The sequence below is a fragment of the Uloborus diversus genome, chromosome 2 (genome assembly GCF_026930045.1).
Source record: "Uloborus diversus isolate 005 chromosome 2, Udiv.v.3.1, whole genome shotgun sequence".
Lineage (NCBI taxonomy): Eukaryota > Metazoa > Arthropoda > Arachnida > Araneae > Uloboridae > Uloborus > Uloborus diversus.
In genome coordinates, this window is record NC_072732.1 from 202752512 (window position 1) to 202775092 (window position 22581).

General features: G+C 30.3%; 1 long non-coding RNA gene across 1 annotated transcript; it reads right to left on the reverse strand.

The window, feature by feature from the left end:
- Window positions 1-324: 324 nt before the first annotated feature.
- LOC129217628 (uncharacterized) lies at window positions 325-8400 on the reverse strand. The gene is made up of 3 exons (XR_008580237.1): window positions 8329-8400; window positions 6316-6440; window positions 325-409 (listed from the first exon to the last, which is right to left on the reverse strand). It is a non-coding gene; the product is annotated as an uncharacterized LOC129217628 (long non-coding RNA).
- Window positions 8401-22581: the final 14181 nt, after the last annotated feature.

A 22581-nucleotide genomic window follows, 5' to 3' on the forward strand; every position in this document is an offset into this window, starting at 1 on the left:
GATAGTTCTTCCCATTGACAGTATTTCCATCATAAATGTTTTGTTCGTTCATTCGATCATATATATGATATGATCAAAATCCTTATTTTTTCTTAAATTAATATTTTGGAACAATTTATATATTTACAAATTCATTGGGAAAATTTTTTTTATTCATTTTTTTACACATTATCAGCTAGGTAATATGTCAAAAACATATATTATTTATAACATAAATATGTTTCATTAAAACATACATATATATTGTGTTTACATATTATGAGCTTTTTTGTCTTCGTTTCAACCATTCAGTGTCCTTTACTTGATACTGTGAGACCGATGATCCCAATCTACAGCTCCAGCAAGTATCTGCCGATTCTGCGGCTGATAGCATTTGTATTCGCAGCATCCCACTTAATTTTTACACTTGCTAAAGAGAGAGAAAAAAAGCAGTCACTTAAATATAATTACACTTTTATTTAAACTCTGCAATGTGCAAAGCAAACACATAGTAAGGATTACTACTTATAACCAACATGCAAATTGTAAACTACATACAATATACTCTCGTTTTTTGCAGGGGTTACGTTCCACAGAAATGCTGTGTAAATGAAGACTTAACAGTAATGTTAAAATAGGTTAGGTTATGTTCCATTGATAAAAAATATGTACTAATTCCAATACAAATACACAATGGACATGAAGAAAACATGAATTAACTTAGGGAATATGAATAAGAGCTGTTTATGATATTCCTTTGGCAGTCATTTTTCTATGCAGGGCTTTTTCTTTGTGGGGCTTGAGCACATCCATGGTCACTTGCATCATTTCCATGATGGGATCTTCCTTTACAAACACACAAATCAGAAAGATCCACTGTCAAAATATGGCTCAAAATTTAAATGTGGAAGCTTTCGGTCGAGTATAATCAATGTTGGTATTGTTGTTGGTTTTGTTCTTATTTGTCACTTCTAAAAGCTTTTTTTCAAGTGAGCTATGAATTGTGTGAGTTTAATAACATTACTTCTGAAAAGAGCTCTAAAAATGTCTTCAATGGCTCAAGCTCCCTTATAAGCATGCCAAAATGCAGTTTTCATTTGTTATCTACAATCTTAGAAGTTTGAAATATGAAAATTTTGAAAAATTTTATGCATTTTAATGCTGCATCTGCATAAATCAAAACTCATCCATATATAATGAAATAACAGGGTCAAATCTTAAACTGTGTGTAATGAAATCCGTGTAAAATGAGGGTATTGCAAATTAATTGGTAGTTAATCTGACATAAGTAGTGGTGCAACAAGAATGGTTTGAAGGTCAAACTCTCCCCAGAGTTCTTAGCTTCAACATATACTGCTAATTCTATTACTGTAGAAATGGTAGAGTTAGCAATTTGCTACCAATTAGATAAAATTAAACACATCAAGACTATAGACCTTCCCTCCCATTCAGGTAAAAATTCTTGCTGCTCCAGTGGAGATAATTAACGACTATAAAATTATTTCACTGCTGATTATAGCAGTAACGAAACATTTTCCAAACCATGTCTTACTCTTTGATAAGACTCTATACTTTGGCAAATTTATATTTTCAAAAAATTTATCGCAGATTCCTACATTTTTTTTTCTTTCTTTTCGGCTTGGGGGGAGGGAAAAGTTCTCAACTTATACCCTTTCCCCAAACCGATAAATGACACCACATACAATGGAGATATTTTTTTTACAACAATTATGTGTGATGAAATCATATGATTCCAAAAGTTTTCTTTGATAAATTTAATTTCAGCTACAAAAATGATGCTGCTCACCATCAACTAAAACGTTTGCAGATCACATGAAGATTGCTCGTGGACCACTGTGAGCTTTTAGTGGTAGCCCCCATTTACCCTTGCAATTATTAGACACTGTAAAATAACTCATATACAAATACATTATCCCTCATATTATTTTAGCAAGTATTTTTAAATTACAAAATGAAAAAATTACGCATAACTTGATTTGCGGATATAAATGATTTTCTTTGAATGGTTGTGTACTTCTGTTGTTGTAAACAGAAAGAGAGAAGACTTATAGGTTCAATATCAAACAAATTTATGTAGTACAATCCTAAGCTAGGTAGTTACAGTAGAATATTTACAGGTGATAGAAATTCAATACAGATTAAATGTATAAGAAAATCACTTTGAAGAAATTTTTATTTTAGATTTAGCTTACCACCATTAAATTTAGATTGAATTAAATAGAAAAAATCTTATTTTATCATTAAGTAGTTTATTCTGCATAAATTGTTAATTTTATTACTTTCAAAAATGATCCATCAAACTACTGTTCAGAGTATGGATTTTTGAGGATCAATACATTTCTTAAATTAAGATCAGATTCCATAAAACTTTTAATTTTTGCTCACAATTCTAATTGTTGTATTTTGCAAGCAAAAAGGAAAAGAAATCCTAGAGGTTTTAGATGCTAATTCTTCTAATTTTTAAAAATAATTGTATTATTTTATAGAAATATTTTTTTATATTCTAAATAATATTTAGAATATAAAGAGATATTTCTAGGCTTGAATAAGTTCAAAATACAATGAGTATTAAAGCAAGTCATCTATTTTCTTTGTCATTCAAATAAAGATACTTCACAATCAAAAGTTCTTAATCGTGCACTATTTACTAAGACAATCTGGTACTAGTTTTACTATAAACACTATTTTTCATGAAAACAAAATCTCCTCAGGGCTACTACTGACTTCAGCTATTAAAATAATTGCTTCTAGTAATCTATGATATAAAAGCCTTCAAAATAGTTGCCAGATGCAGAAATAAATAGATGCGGAAAATAATTTTTGAAAAAGTCATCAGATGTAGAAAATAATTTCGAAATAGAAAAAAAATTTAAATGTTCAATAATCGATAAACATACTTTTTTAAATATATAAAAAGTTATAATTTGTACACAGTACAAAATTAATTCAGACTGTCAAAGTAATTTTAATGTAAAAAAAAATATTCAGATGTTAAATTTAAATATTATTGTTTTTAATTCATAATTCTTGTGACCATATGCATCAGCCTTACGATTACAAACTCATTTAAAATTGACAATAACCAGGAAAAAAAAATTAATATGAACTAGAAATGAATATATATATATATATATATATATATATATATATATATATATATATATATACTAATTAACATTAAATATAAAATATGCAGATTGAAAAAAAGAAATACTTGGCACTCTTCAACAAAGAGATGGCAAATTTAGTAAAAATCTCATTGTTGTAGGTTAAGCAGGTCTTTAAGAAAGTAACATTAAGGTAAAAACCTGTTTCTTATTTTAAACACTACACCCTTCTTGAAATTAAAGGAAAAAAAAAAAAAAACTAGTGCTCTTTTTCATTAAAAATATTTTCCAAGTACCAAAACTGAACTTATATAATGATAACTCCAAAAGAGATAAAAATTCTTACAACAGAAATCTAAATAGAATTTAAGAGAAGAAAAATGTGCCTTTTAGTCCTCCTTTGTTTTGTTTATCTATCTGTGATAAAATTTGGTTGTAACCAAAGAAACATTTGCAATTTCTTAACTTAATTATATTAAACAGACATATTTTTCATATAATTTAAAATACTACATATTCTTTCAACCTAAATATGTTTTTTCTTTTAAAATTTAACTACATAGCAAGCTTAGAAACAATTAAGTCCCCTATGTTACTTTGTTGTCTCCTGTGTTACCAAGATCAAGGTAACACAGGGAACAAAATGGTATTAAAAATTCCCCTTGTATTAATGGAAACAATGCAAAAGTATATGATTTTTTTCCTTTAAACTCAACCTGAAAGTTTTAACATGGGTTAAACAATAAAATAATTAAACCTTTCTATAATTTAATAGTAACACAGGGGACACATGAAAAGACACCTATGTCTAAAGTTCTTTTTGCTTCACCTGGAACTCTTCAAAATAGCACATGCGAAAAAAATGGCTACTTTACATTAATAACGTGTAGAAGTACATAGCTATAGTTGACAATATTTAAGTAACACATTCTTATTATAATAATTAAAGAAGTAAGGAGGCAGTATCACAAGAGACAAAATATTTTCTTCCATAAAATAAAAATAAATTTGAAATTTTATTTTAAAAACATGTTAGTATAATATGTTAATAATGAGTTGAAAAGAAAAAGAAACATATTAACATGAAAAAAAAAGGGGGGGGTTAAAAATAAAGTGCTGTTGGGACATGGTTTTTTTTATAAGACACAATTTCAATAACCCCATTCAAAAAAGTAAAAAATGTACTTAATTTTAGTAATGTATCAATGAAAAATATGTCAGACCTATCATTTTTAATATTTACATTTAACTTTGGAGTAAAATTTGGGAAAAAGTTATATGGCAGTTCTCAAAAGGTGGGAGCAAACACAGACCTCAACTTAGAAGCTTCAACACAAAATAACTTTCATTTTAATTGACTTAAAAATTTTTGAGTTAAATAATAAAACTGTATAGAGGCAAGAATTATGGAAAAATGAAATTTTGGAATATTAATGATAAATGGAAATAATTGTTAAATATATTAAAAATTATAGAAAAAATGCTTTTCAAATACCCTTAAAAATATATTTTCTTTGCTAAAAGGCACAATTTTAGACTTTCAAATGTTAACTGAGCAAATGTACCATCAAAAAAAATTTTTTTTAAATTATTTCCAACCGTTTCAAAACAAAATTAAGGGTATGAATCTCAAACTGAATATTTTTTTGATAATATTTTCTACAAATTAAAAAATTAAAGACAGATTATTTATTGTGTAAAAAATTTTAAAAAAAGAAGGAAGTTGGAAGTTTCATGTATGTCCAAAAGTTACAATCTTGACAATGCTATTATTTGAGTACTAAATATATGATTTATATGTTTTGAAGGTATGTTTCGATCCTCAAAATCAATTGTTAATCATTTTAAAGTGTTTTCATATGTTTTTATGCAGTATCTTTGAAGCAAAATCACTTTTCTTAAACATATATGTGAGGTGTCCAAATTGCGTTATGATCTAGATGCCGATAATTCTGTCCATTGATTCAATATTATAATATGATCTTCTGTCTCGTTAACCTTACTAACTAAAGGCTATTATAATGTTAATTTCTTTAATCCATTGCAATTTTGCACAATACGTTATGCATTAAACATTACATAAAAAACAGTAGAAACTCAAGTTATGATGTAACGAATAGTAAACAAAGGCGGCAAAAATTGCCAAGCAAACCCCGATTGGCGACAACTCACAGCGTACGATATGCAAAGGGTTACCAGAGAGGAATTCAGGTTTTCGCCAACAGCGTCGGTTTTGGCGACTTGGAACACCTGCGCTGGCAAAATGAGTATTTTTTTTTCCTTATTCTACAAAACCATAACAAAATTTTATTATTTTAAGACCAGTATATAAGGTCACTCATGTACTTCATAAATCCTCTATTTTTCATAGCAGAATTTAAAAATAAATAAAATTTTCATTGGAAAAGTTCAAAAACTGAAACTTGCATTATTGAATGTCCAAAATCTGTTACCTACCGGACAACTGTATGCCCAAAATCTGTTACCTACAGACCGATCATTAAATTTGCTATTTATTAAATTGCATAAACACCTGCTGTCTTTTTATGTTTGTGTATGATGTTCTAGGTATACATGCTATGCAATAAAAGCAAAATTGATTTCAAATTCCAAAATTTTAAAAATGGCTCAAAAGCAACGTTTTTGTTCCCACCTTTTGAGAACTACCCTACAACTTAAAGTCTTGGACATTAAATATTACATTAAATTTGGAATGACCCAAATACAAGATTCTTGATCTATGATTGATCACCTATCAAATCATGTATCAGGAAAGAAATTATCAATTTACATGATTAGTTTCAGCTTAATATTTTTTCTAAACATAGATAAATTTACTATGTTACATAGAAATGCTTTAACATTTCCAAAAACAGATAAATGTTTTTTATTTTAAAAAACTAGAAAGCTATTTTAATTTATTATTGCCAACCAAGAAGTAAATTTTTAAAAAAATGTTAGCACAGATTCTGCTATAAGTGAAATTGTATCCAAAAACCAAAAAAAAAAAAAATAATAATAATAATAAAGACTACATTTTTCTCAATATTGGACAAGAGTATTTTTTAACAATATGTTTACATTTTAGCCATTGCTCTAATTTTATGTTTTCCCAATTGGAAGGTTTTTATCACTGGTCCGACAGAAAACTAAAAAAATCGTGGTACAAAAACTTTTTATAATTGGCGTTATTATTGAGCAAACTTACCAAATCATGGATCAGTGAAGTGGACTAAAGGGTTGCGGGTTCGAAGCCAGATGGTCGAAGATCTTCTGTTGCGTGGACAAACAGGTATCATTCATCTCTAGAGCCTGATGAGAGAGGATTCCCTGCTGAAAAGATCATGAGGTCATACGGGCGGCACAACTTGAACCTCTGGCAGGCAAAATCACATAGATATTAAAAAAGGCAGTAATTAAACAAACCTAAATAATAAACAGTACTATTATGTTTCAAGTAGGTATTTTATTTTTTACCAAATTACAGTGCATTCTATTCTAGTTCCAAAAATAAATTTGAAAAATATCATATATAGATATACCTATATCAGCGAACCATGGCAACATACAACTGAAAGTATTGTACAACTATTTAAACTTATATTAAAGTTAATTTTCTAACCTTGAACTATAATTCTTGAGACAAAAATAAAAATTATGTAATCAAAAAAGTCAATTTTTTAAACAGATGCAAACAAATCAAATTACTGAAAGATATTAATGAGAAGTTTACATTAAACTCTTTTTCACATTTAGATATAAAATAGCAAATATTAAAACATTTCAAATTTTGTTTTTGAAAATAAGAAAATATAATAACAACATTCACTGTAATATGCTATTATAGGAATTTTGTTAGTTGAAGAGATTTCTTTTTTTCCTCAATTCTATGTAGTTATTTGAGCATTTTTCTATGCATCAAAATCTTGAAGGCATATATGCTTTTTATTTAAAATACTAACAAGCAATTACTACTCCAGCAAGTAGGATGATGTAATAAGTAACCTTTTAGATTATGTAATCTTTTGTGGTTTACAGATTTTTACAGATACAATTTTAAGCAATTATTATAGAATTAAGTATCTTTTCACTTCCAGCCATTATATAGCAGTTATCTCAAATAACTTGGATAAGCACAAATCACAAATATATCTAATTGCAAATAAATATTTAATATTACATACAACTTTGAACAATTTAGTATACAACCGCTGGAATCGCAATACAGAGAAAATTCACAGCACAACAGAGATAAAGATACAATTTATGCTTACTTTAATAACTTAATACCTTTACTTTCTTAAACTGATGTCAAGTGCCAACTACTGTTAAGTGCACCAGAAAAAAAAAAAAAAAAAAAACAGCGTCAGAGAGCATAAGCTTACTACAACCCTCTTTTGCTACGGTACCTATCCATTTCCTGAGTTTGGATTTCCCTGAAAAGTAATATGTTATATGCACTTGAAATATTGAAAATATTTGTGAATTCATGAAATTATTTTCATCAAAACATCACTATTTAAAAAAAAAAAAGGTTGGAAAGAATCAAAGTTTCCATCTTTTTTCCTCGCAGCCTCAAAATGTTCAGAAATTGTACATATCTGATTCAAAACTGAATTGTTAAATATATTAACTGGTTGTTGACATAAATTAAATACTTATATTGCCTCACAAATAAGCTTTATACTTGACAGTAAATGACAATTATTCTAACTATATTCTAACTTATTTTTTCAAGAGCGCGGGAAGAATTTAAGGGAAAAAAAAAGAATATTTTATATGTTTTTATCTTGCTCGATGCCTGAAAACAGCTAAAATGCAATTTCCCTGTACTATATGAAATCTCTGCAAGATAAGAAAATATAAAACAAAGCAAAATAGCTGTAACATATAGAACTAAACAGTTCGGCGTTTTTTTTTTTTTTTTTTGTAAGTGTTAGCGATAACGTTAATATAGCTCGATTCTCAAAACGTGAAAAGGAACGATTTATAATAAAGGATAGCACATGCTAAAAAGTTTTAATTGAAAAGCTTCCCCCCACGCTATTGACATCATAAAACAATCACAAACACAGCACAAGCAAATTTGGAAGGTTTTTCGGGTATTCAGAACATTATGTGTATTGAACAAAGAGTGAATGCAAAAAGTATAACACATTTCAAATTCTAGTTTAAAGAAATTTGCAATTCTATTCAATATACAAAACGATTTCAAACTTACCCACAGAACGAGTTAATGAAGTAAATAACAGCAATGGCGTCCTTCGACGGAGCGGAGCGAGAGAACTCCCGGCTCTGCGCATGCGTCATCAGAGAGCGCTGGATGTACAGCACAATATCGAATGGAATCGGCTAATGTCGGCAAAAGCAAAACTGCATACATTTCTTTATCGGGGACAATAGATTCCTGAATTATTTCAGAATAATTTTTCTCAATTTTATCCACTTATTAGAAGCAGCAAACATCCAATAGGAAAACTATTTTGAATGTAATTCTCTAATTCAGAATACCAATACAGCACAGTATCGGATGCGATCGGCTAATGTCGGCAGAAGATAAAAACGCCGTACATTTCAGTATCGTGTATTATATATCGATAAATTATTGTAAAATGACTTTTTTTTATCGTACCTACGTATTAAAATTCAAAATGTCTTGCAAAAAGTCAGTTTTAAAAGTAATTTTCTAATTCAGAATGTCAATACAGCATAGTATTGGATGCGATCGGCCAATGTCGACAGAAATGGAACGCCGTACATTGTATCGTGGATTATATAATTCGATAAAAATTATTGTAAAATGAATTTTTTTTGATTGAACCTACACATTAAAATTCAAAATGCCTTTCAACAAATATGTTTTAAAAGTAATTTTCTAATTCAGACTGTCAATACAGCACAGTATTGGATGCGATCGGCTAATGTCGGCAGAAGATAAACGCTGTACATTTCGGTATCGTGTATTATAGATCGATAAATTATTGTAAAATGACTATTTTTCATTGTACCTACGTATAAAAATTTATAATGTCTTGCAAAAAATCTGTTTTAAAAGTAATTTTCTAATTCAGAATACCAATACAGCGCAGCATCGGATGCGATCGGCCAATGTCGGCAGAAGCGAACCTCCATATATTTCGTTTTTGTAGATAATAGATTCCTAAATTATTTCAGTATAATATTTCCCAGTATTATCAACACATTACAGAACAAAATATTCACTAAAAAAACTATTTTAAAAGTGATATTTTAATTCAGAATGCCAATACTGCATAGAATCGGATAAGATCGGCAAATGTTGGATGAAGCGAAAACCGTAGATTACTTTATCGTGGATGATAGGTTCCGAAGTTATTGGAAAATAACTTCTCCCAATTGTACCCACGCATTAAATTTCAAAATGCTTTGCAAGAAAACTGTTTTGAATGCACTTTAATAATTGAGGTGCCCAATGTTGCTGAGTATCGGACAGCATTGGACATTAGACAGGAAGCGTAAATTTCCAAATATATTTTTGCAGTGCTAAATTTCCTCAAAATGTCTGTTATTCATGTTATTCTTTTGGAATTAAATTGCGAAATGTTCTAAAAAGTAACCGTTGATTAAGTTTTTCTAATTTGACCAGTATCAGTTGGCCAAGCCTATACAGTATTGGACTAGATCGGCCAATAGCGAGGTCTGTCAGTTTCTTTAATCAGGAGTTTCAAATACCAAATCTACTGGAAAAAGTCTTAGAACAGTTCTACTTTTATGTTAAACACAAAATTTCCTTTTAAAAAACGTTTTATAAAGCCTTTTCACTTTTTCAGTATCGGGATGCCAATACTGCCCAGTATTGGCCAAAATCGGGTAAAATCGTCCGACATACGACGACGCACGCCAGGTTTGGCCAATACTCGACCGATATTGGCCAAAATTGTTGTGCTACTGGGGCCCGAAGCTCCCTCTTCTCAACATTTTTGGAGAAAATGTTAGCGTTTTTAAGGTTTCAATTTCAAAAAATAGGCGGGGGGAGGTGGGCTCGCATCCGAGCCCATAATATTACGAAAGACAGTTAAAATGCATTTTTAAGATTACAAATCGGAAAATTTTCCTTAGAAGGGCCCTCAAATCTCTTCTCCCCTAACATACCAAAGATCGTCTAAAATGCGTTTTTAAGACTAAAATTCGAAAATGTCCCGGGGGAGAAACCCCCGGGCCCCCTTTACCTCGGAATTGATATTATACTAACGGTTGGTTCATATTTTCTTCCTCTTAAATCAGAAGTCATATACAGTCGGCTCAGAACACAGTACTGATTACAGGAATACCACTTTGAGGAGACGATATATGCATACACATTTGTTAAAGAAAAGAGGAGAATAATTGGGATGGTTACAGCCTTTACGTTAAACTTGCGTCATCTAGTGAAAATTCCTTAAAAATTGCTCTAGTTAAAGGTGGGCTATATTGAGATTTGTAAAATTCAAAAATTTTCCAAAGCATTGTACTTTTCCAAATGGCCCCCTCCGAGAATTCAGTCTGGATCCGCCCCTGGATTTTACTGCTATAAGATTTTTTTTTTTTAAATTCTGAAGAGAAGACACAAGACAGCGTGTGTTCAAGCTTTTTAACTTTAATTTTAACTGTAGCTGGCGCAAGTTGAGAAACATATATATTGCATGTCTGTTTAATTTTGTCTTGTTTCTGTTGTTTTGTTTCTTCTGAGTTCTTGTACTTAGTTCATTTAGCTTTGTTTTGAACGTTATCTCTTGAATCTTGAAATCATATAATTAACTTTAATTTCTTTAGTATTATTTACAAAAGTTTTGGTTACTTTTAATGTTTTAAGTAAAATAAAGGACGTTTTTATGAAATTTTTTTTGAGTTGTGGACTGAATTGCAAATTTTCTGAAAATAGCACATGTAGTTACAAAACAGCGTGTTTGAATATAATTTTCAAATTGCATTCAAACAAGCAATGATTATAAAACGAAATGGAAAAATATTCAAAAATATTTGTTTAAAACATTATGCAAGGTCGCCCTATTTTGTTACAGAAAATTCTACAGATGGCAGCACTCTACAAACATTTTGTTATAGTTTACGTTTTGCTTGTCAAAAGTTCTATTTTCAGTTCATTTAAATAAATATAAATTGATAATTAAACCTATTTTAATTATTTTGATAGGGATTTAAAAAATTCTGGACATGGCATGTGCCGATTCTTCTAGCAGGAATTTCAAATCGATTGATCAGTTGATGTGCCGTAAATAGTAAGGAGCAGAGAAAATGCACCAATATTTAAAGGGTAGTATAGTCTAGTAATATACAGTGGCTCCCAAAAGTGTTCGTACACCTACGATTTTCAATGAAATAGGCCATTATCCATTGGTTAGAATTAATATTTCGGAATAGGTATTTTATTATAAGATCTATGATCTATATTTAACAAAACTACATGGAAATTTTTAATAAAACATTAAAACATAATTATTAAAAAATAAAAAACCAAAAATTGCCGGAAATTTTATCTCACAAAAGTCTTCGTACACTTTGAAAAAATGTCAAAAAATTAGTAAATAATCTAACTTTTTACAAAGTTATTATTTAGTAGAACATCATGCAGTATCAACAAGAGCTTTTAAACGTCTGGGAATAGATTTCATTGTTTTTTCTTTCTTTTTTTGCGTAATTTCTGAGTAAGTGTTCAACCCCAGTTTGAGTCTTACTGTTTCTAGCTCTATTTTCGTTTCAAAGCTGTATTTTCGTAATCTAGACCCCAGATACCTCTAAATATGTTACATTAAGTTCAAATCTGGAGATTGAGGGGGTATTTCTAAGCTTAAGGACAATTTTTGAGGCACCAAACGCAAACGTGTGCTTATTATCGTTATCTCGATAAAAAACAAAGTTGTTTCCGATTACCAAATTTTGGGCTAATAGTTTAAAATTGCTTTTTAAAATATTTAAATGAACAGCATGAATCATTATTTTATCAAAAAATTTTAAATTTCCAAGTCCTGATGCTGTAATGCACCCTCACACTAAAACACTTTCACCGTCCTGATTAACTGATCCAACTTAGTTCTTCAGATTAAATTCCTCATTTTTTCTTTTATTTACAATTATACAACAATTTAACCAAAAATGTTAAATTTATTTTCATCTATAAGTAAGACGTTGTTCCAAAACGTTTTGAGCTTATTTATCATTGATTTTGTGACGGAAAGCGTAAGCTTACTGTTATTCGCACGAACAATAAAATTTCTGCAGGAAGAGGTCCCATTTAATCCAGTTAATCAGAGAACTTGGCGAACAATTTTAAGTGAAAATTAAACGTAAAATGTTTCATTCAATTCTGCAGAAATTTTTTCAGCACTCAAATGTGTATTTTTCATAATTTTTTTAACTGTAAACCTCCGATCACGCATTGTTAACTTTGCCAGTTGACCTTTTCTTACCGTGTTTTCGATCCCATTATTGTCTTTAAAGCATTTTATCAAGCACTTCACTATAGAATGGTATAAATTACCTAATTTAGAGACATTTCAAACCAATTTACCGCTACTGTGAGTAAACAATTCAAATTTCGAATGGTGTTTGTGGTGTTTTTCAAATACCAGTTATTTTAAAGTAATAAGCACAATATTAAGGAATAAATAAACAAAAAATTAAAGCCAAATGACTTTTAAGGGTCAACACAATGCAAAAATAATAAAAAAAATGACATATGATAGTTTTAATCATGAATTTATTCGAAAAAATTTGAGTGTACGACGACTTTTGTGGCGTATTATTTCTCCGTCTCTTCATTTTTTGACAAATTTCAAAAATAAAATCTGGCAATATTTTGAAAAAAACTACTGAGTTTTATTCAGAATGGCATAAGAATGGTGTGAAAAAATATTGGGCTTCATATTCAAATTCAGTTTTGCGTTATTTTGGTTTTACTACAAAATTTCAAGGTGTACGAACACTTTTGGGAGCCACTGTACTTTCTCTGTTATGTGTTGGGGTAAGTGGGAGGTCGATCTTAAAAGTTTTTTTCTAACTTATAATAACTTGTAGTTTGTAGGATATCAGAGAGACAACTGGACTGTTTAAAAGAGTTTAGGATAAAGAATGCAAAAAAATAAAATATATAAACAGACACTTAAAAAAACAAAAAAAACTAGAACAACAATTTGAAATTGTTTCAAAAAACCTGAAATCTCATTTTTCGTAATTAAGATCTCTTTGACAGGTCAATAAAAAGAAAGAACTTCTCGGGGATCAATAAAAATACGCACACACAAATGATTTTCTCTACTCCATCTGAAAAGAACTTGAATAACAATAGCGAAAGCAGTGGCGGATCCAGACGATCCTTTTTGGAGGGGCAAATGACTAATGAATTACAGGGGGGGGGGAGAGACTGACAAATAAAAATAACTTTAAAAAAAGTTTAAGAACTGAAGCATGTTTTTATATATCGAATAATGAATAACTTTTAAACAGTTTGAATGAAAGTTTATATAAGTTTTTGAAGCACCAAGAATAAAAAAATAATACTGAAAACAAGGGAAGAATTTCTATATCATTAATATTTTGGATCCATAAATATCCAAATTAAACCATTCAACTTTTGATTCGTTGGAGGACTCATGAAGTATTGTTAGTAGCCATTTAAGTCCCCAATTGTACTTTTTTTCTTACAAAAGAAATGTTATAGGTGTTAATATTGCCTCTATTTTCAATAACTTTTGTATTGAACATAAGGAAATACAAAAATTACATTTGTAAACAAAATTTGAAAATATATATGAATTTGTCTGTTAATTGAACTGTTTAATATTCGCACATAAGTAGGAATGTTTGCGGGCTCTCCCCCGAAAATTTTTGTAAGGAACGCCTTTTTAGGTGCTCTTTGGTGGTTAATAGGAGGAAGCATGGGCACCCATATGCAAAAATTTTAAGGGGGCCTCAGATATTTTCCACCATAGAAACCGATTTCAGTACAGATTAGAGTGATTAAAATGTGACATTTTTAACAACATATTCATTAATGGTTAGAGAAGAAATGTTTTTACATTTTTGCAAAGAATGAAGTACTATAAGCAAGAAGGTTCTAATTTCAAGGGGGGGGGGGGGCTTAAGCCTCCACTTGTCCCCCTATATGGGCGCCCATGGGAGGAAGGGAGGTTTGTTGGTCCCTCTGTGGAAAAGTTTTGAAATTTAATTGTGTATTTTCGAAAACAAAATTGTCTGCCATCTTTAGTGACTTGAAGGGAAAGGATGAGATTCAGGAATTCTCCCCAGTTCCCAGATGTTTTTTGATATTAGAGCAACAAAAAATGTAAGTTTAGAAATCTTTAATGATACTAAAAACAAGGAGGTTTGATGCAAAAAACGAGAAGGTTCTTTACGGGGACTTTTCCCCGGAAAAATTTTGGGAATTGAAGTCCTAAAAACGCAATTTTTCGGAAAAGTTGTAAGAATAGTTGTAGATTATATTTGGTAATGTGTTGAGGGGGGGAAGGGGGAGAGAGAGAGAGATTCCTCCACTTCTTCCCCGAATGGTTGCAAGATCTAATTGTTTCAGGTGGCAGAGGTGAAATAAAACATTTTAAATTTTAAGATTGAAAAAAAAAAAAATCTTGAACATAATTGATGAAATGATGTTGGTGGTCTTCTCCCGGAAAATTTTCCAATTTACAAACCCTTTGAGCGGGGGGAGGAGGCGCTCAATACCTCTCCCTCCCTGCGGTCTGCCACTGAGCGAAAGGGTGGAAACATGGATTAAGGTAAGGGGTTACAGACTTAAACACCCAAGTTTGGAGGCCTAGATCTGTTGCTGAAGTTTTAAAATATTGTACATACAATTTCCTAATGTAGCACAGATACATGTGGAATGTATCCAGGATTCAGAAGAACGATATTCTGTGATAAGTTTCCTATTCAACTTTTGAAGTTAGCGTTCAAGTAAGTGAGTATCTAATCGGAGTCAAAATTTTTTTATGTAGGTAAGAATTTACATGTAAACAAATTTATTTATTTTTTTCAAAAATCCTGAGATATTGCACAATATTTTTTCAATCACTAAAAAAAATGAAAAAATATTTTAATTGCAAAATGATTTTTTAAAATAAAAGAAACTTCAAACATGCAGCAATAATGACGTGAAACTACTGGTGAAGTGAAACATTTAACAAAGTTCATACACTTGTGGCTAAAAAAAAATTTCCCCGACTTTTCTAGGTTATTTTTTAGAAAATTCCAGGTTACTTGCTTCGTTCAGAACTGCTAAATAGCAATATTTTTCAAACAATTAAAATTGTTTAAAGTAGCAATGCGGAAGAACTGAAAATTTTCCCCTTAGATTAAAAAAAAAAATTCTTCTTTCTGTTTTTCTTTCTTTCCTCTCTCTCAAAATTATAAGGTTCTTTTTTACACATTTTGTTCAAAACCATTTTAATTTGTTTAATACTTGTTTAAAATAAGTACTTTCAACTTATTTTAGCATTTCTTCAATGTCATGTGTAATGCGTAATATTAGCGTTTTGCTGTAATCGCGCAGCAATCTTTTAGCATCCGCTTTTGGTTTACAATACTTCTTTTTATTTTCTTACTGGTATATAACACAAAACGTATTGTTTCATCAGTTTTTTTTCTTTCCATATTAAAGGATGCTTTCATAAAAATTAAAAATTTTCTTTTCTAGAAAATAACTTATAGAAATTCATAATTTATTGCACATTTTATGTTACTTTTAATAGTTTAAGTTGAGATAAACATTAAATTCTATTTCTGTAAATTTAAATCTACTTCCATTGTGCAAGCGACCAAATATGGCGACTAAGTGAAAAATTTAAGACCAGTAGATTTTTGAATTTGGAGCATAAAAGTAGTTATAAATGATTAATAATCCTTAAAAAACTACAATTTGCGTCCAAGACAATAAGGATAACATTGCTTTAAGAACAATGTTTTTCATTTCTCAAAAAAAATTACTTAAAATAAAAAAAATAATAATAATAATAAAAACAATTTGCAGCACATTTCGTGTTATTTTCATAAATTTGCAGCGAAAGAAAACATTAAATTATGCTTTTTTTTTTGGAAACTTAGGCATTTAAGGATCTTTTCCCCTTCCACCAAAGAAAAACGAACGAGTATTAGAGAAGCGGATGCAATCAGATTTCAAAATCTGTGAAAAACTGGGACTGACGTGTAAAAGTGTAAGAAACGGTTAAGATGCATTCATTTTCCACCCTATCTGTAGAATTTGGAAAATGTGCAGGTTCTTGAACGTAAAATCCATGACCCGTTGTCATCTATGATTTTCGAGCATTTTTTGCTGAAAATCATGCCTTTCCATGACAATTTTTGATCATAGTTGAAACCCCAGACTTTCTAGGTGTGCGGACACCCTGTTTTTTGATGAATTGAGTAGCAAAAGTTATTAAAGTTTCAAATGACCAGAAATATGTGACAAGTATCTAAAAAGGCATATATGAGCATGTGCAAAATTTTTGTTCACAACAAATAGAAGAAAAAAGTAGTTTGTACGGTTTTTACATAACCAACTGCTTTCAATAGGTAATAAAGAAGGAACTAGGGGAGATAGGCACTAGAGAAGACCAGGTACTTTTCATACACATTTGATTTTTCTAATTATTGTTACTACATACCAAAATTAAATTTTCTGTAATACTGTCAATATTTTCCCATTAAAAATAATTTTAACACCTCTAAAAACAAAATTTCATTCATACAAAATAAAATCTAAAAAATATTGCAGACACTTGGCTCATTTTTTAATGAATGCAAAGTTTTGAGCCTCTGATGGCTAAGCAAAAGCTCAGCATCACAAGCTCAAAACGTTTCCTGCATTGAAAAAGGTTTGCTTTTTAACTGGGAATCAGGAGTAAGCAGTATTTTTGTAGCTGTAAGACGTTAAAAAAGGAGTTTAATATTTTTGTTTTACACCACTTAAAAATTAGAGTGTTTGAAAAACTTGCTAAAAACGTATATTAGGCTACATACACAACGATTCATGAAATTCAAATTTGTTTTCAATCTCATACCTCAGGTAATAATCCTTGTATGATGCATCTAGTTACGAACATTTTGTCTAGATAATATTATTCTTAGGAATAAAAATGCAATTATATAAGCTAATGAATCATCACTGTTGTTAAAAAACAACATCCTTTCATACTTCTGCAGTTTTCTAGCAGAAAATGCTTTAAAGGACAAGGCAGGGGTGATTGTGAGTTCATAAAAAAATACCTGAAAGTTTCAAAGCGAGAACGGAGGGGGGGGGGGGGGGTAATCTTTGGCCTTTATTACTTGAGTGCACCTTTGCCATAGTATTAAATAGTTCTGAGTCAAAATATTGTGTGTACATTTGATTAAATTTTTAATGGGTTACAAAGTTACTTTTGAGCTGGTGTTATAAAAATTATCTTGACATTTGTCCATCTTAAGGCTCTTGCAGGTATATTTGATGAGTATTATATAATTTTAACAAAATTGCGGAGGTAGGGAGATAAAAGCATAATAAAAAAAAAAAACAAAAAAACAATTCCGGTATTTTCAGACATAAAAATACCGGAAATAAGTTAGAAAATACCGGAAATTCGGTAAAATACCGGAACACAATCACCCCTGGGACAAGGGCTATTTTAAAGAAATTGTTAAATAACAAGAAATAGATAAATATCTGACTGACCAAGTGCAGGCAAAATAACAAACCACACCTCCTCACCCATCAAAATGTCTCTTAAACTCGACTTTGGGGATGTTAAATATGCTTATTTTTCCTACATTTTTTTTTGTCATTTCAAGAGCAAAATATGATTCCATGTTATTCAAGATGTCATACTTTTGATTAAAGCATATGCAGTCGAACCTGTCTATCTCAAATGTTGAGGGTTCAGAAATTTTTTCCGAGGAAGAAAGGTTTTGAGATATGGAGGTTTTTATTTTTACATTTAAATCTAGTGACTATGAACTGTTCAAGCAATGTGTGCACTGTCAGTGAACTGAATAAAAATATAATATGCAGAAAATAAAATAAAATAAATGAAATAAACAATTCACAATAATTTAATGCAATGCCATAATACATACCTCAATGAAAAAAAAAATGTTTACAAAATTCGATTATTGACATCGAATTGTTTCATCGACAATTCTTATGAATATTGCAATTGCTGTAAATTCTGGTTTTGATTCTTCCTGCTACTACCTGCCCCCTACTTCTTCACTTACCCTTTTTTGCTTTGCATTAGAAATATTAGCACCACGTGTCCAGTTTGTCAACTTGAAGTCACACGTTTCATCTCTCCCTCCCCTTGTAGTATTGTGAGGCAGTCAGTGTTTGCACCTTGAATTCGTTCTGTCCCACGCTTCCCTCGACTGAGGCTCGGTATTGTCCTTCATTCTTTCTTATTTTAGGGATAATCTCTCGTCTGCTTTTGCTCTTCAAACAGTGAAAAGAAAACAAGGTTGTACTTCCAATTTCCGTAGAAGCGCATTTTGAGCTTTGAGAAATAGAGGTTTTGCGTATGAAGTATTCAAGAAAAGTAGAGAAAAAAAGCACGAGAAATTAGCTTTGAGTCATGGGAAATGAAAAAAATTTTAGATATGCAGTTTTTTGAGGCAGACAGGTTTGACTGTAAACGAATGGCTGGAAGAAAGAATGAATAATGTAAAACTTTCATAAATAACTTCTGGGAAATTCAACTCTTATTAAAAAATTGTGCATTTTTTAAACATTTGTCACTTTTCAAATTAAGGTATCAAAAGTATAAAAACAGAAAAAAGAAAAAAAAAATATTTTAGAAGTTATAGTATGCTGTAGAAGGCTCAATTTTCGCATGTGGGATGTGAGTACGTTCCAGTTGTGCACTTCCCTTTTTGTTTTCGATCGGGTGTTCTAAAAAGCCTATATACTCTTTTTTTTGGTTATTAATTACTTATTTCAATGGAAAACTAATATAGCGTCTCAGACTGACGATCATTTGTTGATATATATTGCCGAACTGGACCATGGAAACAAATATGAGATGACGAAAATGTTTTTGTGTCATTTTGTTAGATTCCCGTTGAACCGACGGTAATTTTTAGAACACTTGCGTGCCCCCCTCCCCCTCTCTTTATTTCTGAAATTAAACTCTAGTTGCACTTCCGAGTTGTTTAAAACTAACACCATTCATAAAATTAGAGTTCTTTTTTTCAAACTTAACCTATTGTTTAGGAAGAATTTACAGCATTAATGTAAGAAATTGATTAAAGACATTTTGAATGGTGACATAGTTTGGAAATCAAAGGGACTTATGAATTTTTTCTTCGGAAGTGCTGAAGTCGACTCAGAAACTCTTAAGAGGCGTTGGTGGTAGCGGTTCTGTATGAAACAAATGAGGCCGAAGTTAGGAACGAAGTTTAATGTTGTGAGTTACTCCAAAATCAGCGGTTGAGCCGCCCTCCCCCCCCCTCGCTCCCTTCCTCGTCGTTTCAAGCATTTCTTAAATATTTAGCGATTATTTATTTTGCTCTAGAAATGTCATTTTGCATATTTCTCATTCTTGTTTCACCTTTATTTCATAATGCGCCATCTTTTTTGCATCATTTATTGATTGATTTTTTTGTATTGTAAGTAACTATTTTCATGTATTTTTATAAAATCAATCAACAAGTTATTTTCGTTTTCATCATAATTTTAATAATATGTTATAGAAAAATTTAAAGGATTTTCTATTAAGCAATTTTTTAAATTTCAGCAAATTAATGTTAAACTGAAAAATTTAATTTGAAATTGTTTGTAGTGCTTCATAAAAGATTTTAAATGATCAAATTGTTCAATATTATGTGTGCAAACATCAGAGCAAGTAGTATATGTATTCAATTATTATTAACTTGGAGTAAATATCGAGTTTGTTTATTGTAGCTGCGTTTTAAGAACCTCACTCTTTTCATGGCTATTTCTTTTTTTAAGAAAATTTTATGTCACTGTGATAGCTTTTATGAAAAATGCAAATTTTTCTATTCATAAATTTTAAATAAGTATAAAAATATTCCTATTATGATTTAATATTGTAATTTATCTGTTACCTTTTTCGTTTAATTTCATGACTAAAAAATGTCTACGTGCAATTGTTCCACTTTAATTTGTTGACGTTTTCATATTTTTAATCCTAATTTTTTTTGAATGATTAAACAACATAATTTAAAGTTTTTAAACTGTGTATAGTGTGCAAAATCCATACATTATTACAATATTGCTGAAATCTTAGTTATATGTTCAATTAAAAAAAAAAAAAAACAAATCAGTTGGTTATTAAACAGTGTCTTTGTTTTTCTTCCTTTTTTCTTTCTTTCTTTTTTTTTTTTTTTTTTTTTGGCTGTTGTTCTTTCTCAATCATTTAACAACAGTCAAAAAAGAGAACCATAACTACATCGTATATAGATTGTACATTGTACGATACAAAATTTTGGGGACAAGCTGTATAAAACTTTACCCAGAATAGTTCACAATACCTAAGCACATCCACCTTCAAAGGGTCACCTTGAGGGACTATGTACTTCTGCTAGTGTTCATATAACTTTTGGAAACACTCCTAGAAGCCTTTTTCACAACCTACTATGATGCAGATTTATCTTCTCCTGATGGAGGAAAGCGGTATCCATGCAAATGTTTCTTTGCTGGTAACAGGTAAGAGTCACACGGAGCTAAGTTCGACGAAACGTTATGTTATTTGTTTGTCATATCAGAGCATTGATCAATCAAACCGTGCATCCTCAACATGAAAGTCGCCTTCTTCCCTACGATGACGTTAAAGCAGCAGCGCAAGAGGCCTTACAGGAGGTTGCGAAAAATGGCTGCCAGGAGTGCTTCTAAAGGCTATACGAACGTTGGCAGAAGTGAGTAGTCGTTCAAGGCGATTATTTTGTAGATAGATGTGCTTCGGTAATGTGAAATATTCAGGAAAAGGTTTTATACTGCTTGTCCTCGAAATTTTAGATCATATTACGTAAGTATGAGTTTTCACTCATAGTCACTGAGTTTTACTATTTCATAACGTTTCTGAGTGACTCAAGTTTACGTGGATGAAGATATCACAAGAGAACTTGCGATAATCAATTGAGGAGGTGTTCAAAATGGATATTTTGGTCATCTATATGTTCTTAGGTACATATGTGTGTACAGATGTGCTGAAAAAACCTGTGAAGTTTAAATTGGGCGATTTTAAATTAGAAATTAGGTCAAAATTTGATTTTTTTTAAATTACAATTCTTTATTCGTAGAAAAGAAGTAAAGTGAAATGAATAAATGATTCTTTAAATCCCTGACAATCTTATAAATTTATTTCCGTTAGATTTTTTTTTTTTTTTTTGCCATCGGCATCGGCCATCGGCAATCGACCATTTGAAGAAAAACAATCGGCAATCGGCCATTTTTGAACAATCGGCCCATCGGCCAAAAAATGCCATCCGTCGAGCCCTATTGGTTATTGCTTCCAACATAATGGAAATAAATATTATTACATCAGCTATTTTGCCTTTAACCTTTTAAAACTTTAAATGAAGATGGAATTTCATTTTAAAACTTTTCAAAAAAATTCTCATTTTAGTAAAAATAAAACAAAATTTTACTTATTTGATTCTTAGCCAAGCATAGTAACCATTGAAAAAAAATGAAGAAAATCTAATTCCTATATCAGAAGCAAAGAGTTTGCATTTTCCAAAAAGAAAGCATCAAAATATAAAAATGGCAAATAAAAGAATTTAAGCAAAATAATTTTAGCATTGCCTTGTAACAAATCTATGATAAACAATATTATTAATAACTCCAACATAGTCGTTGAAAATTTGGAGTGAGCAAAAGATAGTAAAAAAAAGAGACACAGAGATAAAAGCATAAGTAGACAACACTGGAATTTCAGTGATTAACCAGAATATAATCACCCTTGATAAAGTTAATAGATGATAATAAAATTAATAATTAAAAACAAGGATATGTCCTTCTTGCTTAGAAGACATCATAGAGCTGGTCTAGATAAAACTGACCAAAAAACAAACTCACAAAAAGCTACATGCAGGTAGAAGAAAGGTAAAAAAAGCTGCTGTGTCAAAAGAGAGCTAAGAAAACTTGTTCCTTAACCTCCTACAAAGTTTAAGTTTAAGCCATTGATATTTTGAACATTAGAGTGCAAATTAGTTTTTCAGCAAAAATTATCTTCAACTTTTAGGGAAAATATTGGCGTTATTTCTATTTAGTCAATTCATGGCAGCTTTTTCAAAAGAAAACTCAAAAATGATCTAGATCTTTAACCATTCTAGAAATAAACACCATTATATTCTCATTCAATAATCTAATGATATTATTTCATTAAACATAGTATTTTTGGAACTCTAAAATTTACAAAAACACCAATTTGACCATTTTTAAATTGTATTTTCCAAACATAATTAAAAATGATTGTGCCTTATCTACTTTAACAACTAT